Below are 4,537 nucleotides of genomic sequence, written 5' to 3' on the forward strand. Positions count from 1 at the left end.
AATTCTGACATATTGTACTACCTTATTATTGTACCTGTATCAAACATGACATGATACATCTAAAGATACACTTTTATTCGTATGTTTACCCTTGTATTCATTTATCATCAATGACAGATGAACATGCTGCTACAATAGTTTTTTTAAATACACGTCATATACACACTATGTGCATGTATAGGCTACTGTAGCTATCATTGCATATGCACATTGTTTACTGGGACATTGCATATTTCTATTTTTTTATACAGTTAGTTAAAAATGCCATAACCTAACCCTTAAACTTATGATGACACATTTACTAGTTCAATGGATTGCATTTTATTCAAAAAAAAAAAAAAAAAAATCTTAGTTTTTTCTTAAAATAAAATAATAATGCAATGTTCAAAACTCTTTATCCAATAGTAGGCTGTAGATTCTTTAAAATAATAAAAATCGACACTGCGAATAAGCAAACTGTACTAATTCAATCAAACTAAACGATATTTTACAAACAGAACAAGACGAAAAGCCTGCCTGCACGAGTACACGTAGAAAACGTCACAGTCCCCCGCCCCTTGTCTTCGTCATCGCGCGCTCCTTAAAGGAGTTCGAAGTTTTCTACTTTCACTTTAAACAACTCCGTCGCCAATAAAGCAGAACAGAACACTTTTATTGATCAGAATTTGCGGTCATTTTTTTTTGTGTGTGTGTGTGTGTGTGTGTGTGTGTGTGTGTGTGTGTGTGTGTGTGTGTGTGTGTGTGAAAAGTGGTGAAAATGAACCTTTTCATTTGTTTGTTCTCAATGATCTTTTTATTTCTCGACCATGGTAAGACTTTGTTACAATCTATATTCGTTATGAGTCCATATAAATACTTGGTTGTATGAGTGAACAAATGTACCAATGTATGGAAAAGTTGAATCACAACACTTTTGTATGTTTTTGTTTGGCTTATAACTGTTTCTCAGGTGTGTCTGGTGTTGATACAGATGAAGTGTCAGTGATGGAGGGAGATTCAGTCACTCTAAACACTGGTGTTCAAACAAACCAACAAGATGATATTAAATGGTATTTTAATGACATTCTTGTCGCTTAAATCAGTGGAGATCTCAGTAAGATCTGTACAGATGTTCAGTGTAATGAAGGTACTGAGAGATTCAGAGACAGACTGAAGCTGGATCATCAGACTGGATCTCTGACCATCACAAACACCAGACCTGGGGCCTGTACCATGAAGGTAGCTGAACAAACTCGGGGTTACAGGATTAGTTTTGAGTTGACAAAACCAAACCGATGCAATCAGGCTTTATTGGTACCATGATGCAGCTCATCAACTTTCTTTGTCAACTCAGGCTTTGATCCTCAAGCTATGATTACTCCACGCGCGCGTGCACATAAAACAGTGACGTCGACACTGAACAACCAATCGCGGGTAGAGCGAGAGCGATATATTTTTCTGCAGAGGAGCAAGAGATAATCATTCATAATTGCGATGAATTTAAATATGTATTTCAAGCTCGAAACAATACGTTCTCTGCTGCCAAAGCAAGAGAAGACTGTTGGAGAAAGATTGCTGATTGTTAATGTGTAAGTTAAACAAATACGTTCTATATTTATGTAAAATTATGTATGTATATATGTATGCCTATATGTGTAATATAGCCTATAGCTTATTTTTATAATATATAAAAAATGTGCATGTATGTACTAAGAAAGATTAATATTCATTGATTTTTAGATTTTTAGATGCAACCCCAACTCCAAATGTTCTTGGCAGCAGATAAAGACAAAATATAAAAATATAATTCAAAGGTTATTTCAAGGAGTTAATTCAAAGAGTATTTACCACAACCTTTTATTACTTTTGTGAACATTTTATCACACTTGTTTGCAGCAAACAGAAATAAAGAGTTAAATTCAGAAAACCAGAATACACTGTGGCGGAGGAGTTGGCTCTGAGTAGGCAATAAGGGACGGCCGATTATGGATGGGATTACAGGTGCTGTACAATCTGACCCTGGTGCTGGCTCCTCTAAGCAAGTAACACTGGGTACGTGTGCAATACATTACTACTTTTTTTAAGTTTTAAATATGGCTGACTGTATGTTCTGCAGGGAAATATAGTGTCCCTGTTGAAGCTAGCACACATTTACACACACACACACACACACACTATTAGGGTGAAGCAAATGATGAAGACACTCTGTCTGTGTGTTCTCAGACAGTTGCTGATGTGAATGCACTGGGCTTTTTATTATGGCAAACATTTGAATGTGTGGCATAAAAAAGAGACTGGCCCTTACACATCTCTTTTGTAGGATTTTTCACAACCTGACCCAGAAACTGAGGCCTCTACCTCAATGGGCTTCAGAAGAAATGTGTAAGGATTTAAAACCCTTGACATAAATTACAGTCAGTCCTGTGTTTGTAGGAAGTCAAGGAACTTTTTGTGATTTGATGAGCCTCCAGAAAACTTGTAATGATCATGTTTGTGGTGGAATTATGTTTCAGGTGGAAACAGACTCAGTCAGGGCCCTGTACAAAAGGAGTCTTGAACTAGACTGCACACTAAAGGAGACTTGAACTAGACTGCACACTAAAGGAGCTGACTGTGAGCTGAGGAGGCTCCAAACAAAATCAAACCGCTGGATAAAACTGATCTCAGTATATATATATATATATATATATATATATATATATATATATATATATTAGTATAACTTATTTAACCAAGTAACACTTTAGTATGAATATTTATTAATGCAACTTTCTCTTGCTCTCTTTCTCCCTCCCATCCCACAAAACCAATAAAACAGTTTGAGACATATCTGCAGTTTCAGTGTGCTTTTATTAAGTGTAATATTGTATGGTGATTGCATCTACATCTGCACCAGCTGGGTGGTCAAGTGTGATCGGGTCAGTTTCATCGGGGAGAAGCTGGTTTTGTGTTGTTTCTCGCTCCTTTCTACTGGTGGCTATATTGTGCAGAATGGCACATACAGCCACTATCTGTGATGCCCGCTCTGGTGACACTGAAGCGCCGAACACAGTTGAAATGTGCCTTTAGGATGCCAAAGGTCATCTCTATCTTCACTCTGGTTTTACTGAGAGCCAGGCCATTTGGCATCCAAACTTGATCATATGTTCATGACCACCACAAGTCGTCTGCAGATGAAATGTTTAGTAGATCATTGTTATATCTGTTAAAGTTACTATTAATTTAAAGATTCATCTCACAGAAAATAATCATCTCACATATTCACATCATCTCTACCTGAACATTAAGGCTGTGATAGGACTTCCTATTAACATAATCTGCCTCATGTTCCCCTAGAGCAGTGGAGACTGGAGCAATAGACTGCATACATGTTGCAATGACTTGGGAATCCTATCATAAGATTATCAGAAGAATAATAAAAAAAGATTCAAAATAATTCTTAACATGTATTATATTGTATAGTACATTTGTGAAATTTGTGTTATGTGATGTCACCCTATCAATATATCTTACCGGCAATTTTATAAAAGCCCTCTTTTATGGACATGGTCGATAAATATCCGGGGAACATTATTAGTTAAACTTTTCATGTACTCCTGCAGAGCGAGGACCACCTTGCGAATGGTTCGACAAACATATGTTTTCCCCTAGCTTCTGTGCGTCAGCCACCGTGCAAGAATGTACCACTTGCAAAAAAAAAAAAAAAAATGCAACGCAATATTTGCGGTACAGTAAGTGCATGAATTCGACGTGTTAAATTCTTTATGTGCGGCTCAAGAAGTTCGCAAAGATAAGACATTCCTTCCGCGGAAAATCTGTATCTTTCATAACTAAGGGGATTTTGTCTGGCTAAAAACTCTTTCTCTACGAAGTGCTCGTAAAACAATTTGCGCTGAGATGTCCACCGGATTTGGAAGAAAAGGTGAAGTCATTGTAACAGACACTTGGAATAAGTTACGTCACCTATGTTTCTTTGCTCTCAGCTGATTGGTCAAACTTCGGTCTGAGATCTTGAATCCAGAACATAACCTGCCCCGGAGCAGGTTAGCTGTGCAGCGTAAGATACCATGGCAACGAACACCGATTAAAGCCGAGCTACTTTCATAGTACCTAAAACCCAGGGTTGGCGGAAACTAAGCTGAAACATAGCTGGCTAGCCACCTAATCCGGCTTCATGGTACAGGCCCCTGAAGACTCTGGACTCTATAAACTACAGATGATCATCAGCAGAAGCAGTGGAAAGATCTTCAATGTTACTGTCTGTGGTGAGTCATTAATGTTTATTATGGTAGTTCTGTTTATTATTAATTCTGTTAATGTTATTATTATTTTTATTATTATTATTTAGGAATGTTATTATTATTATTCTGTTAATGTTTATTATGGTAGTATGGTACTTTCTCATAATATACATTTGCACATCACAGTTTTCTTGATTTCTCAGTGCTAATGCTGTTTTAACTGAGCACTGTTGCTGAAAACAACAGTTGGTGCCATTTATTCGTTAAATCAGTATCATACAACTGAAAATCTATGTAAAAAGGTGTATCAGTCAAAG

General features: G+C 36.9%; 1 long non-coding RNA gene across 1 annotated transcript; it reads left to right on the top strand.

Moving 5' to 3' along the window:
• Positions 1-1,203: 1,203 nt before the first annotated feature.
• On the top strand, positions 1,204-2,640 carry LOC311085111. The gene is made up of 3 exons (XR_014606747.1): positions 1,204-1,568; positions 1,876-2,031; positions 2,300-2,640. It is a non-coding gene; the product is annotated as an uncharacterized lncRNA (long non-coding RNA).
• Positions 2,641-4,537: the final 1,897 nt, after the last annotated feature.

The sequence above is a fragment of the Abramis brama genome, assembly GCF_963993115.1.
Source record: "Abramis brama genome assembly, chromosome: 6".
Lineage (NCBI taxonomy): Eukaryota > Metazoa > Chordata > Actinopteri > Cypriniformes > Leuciscidae > Abramis > Abramis brama.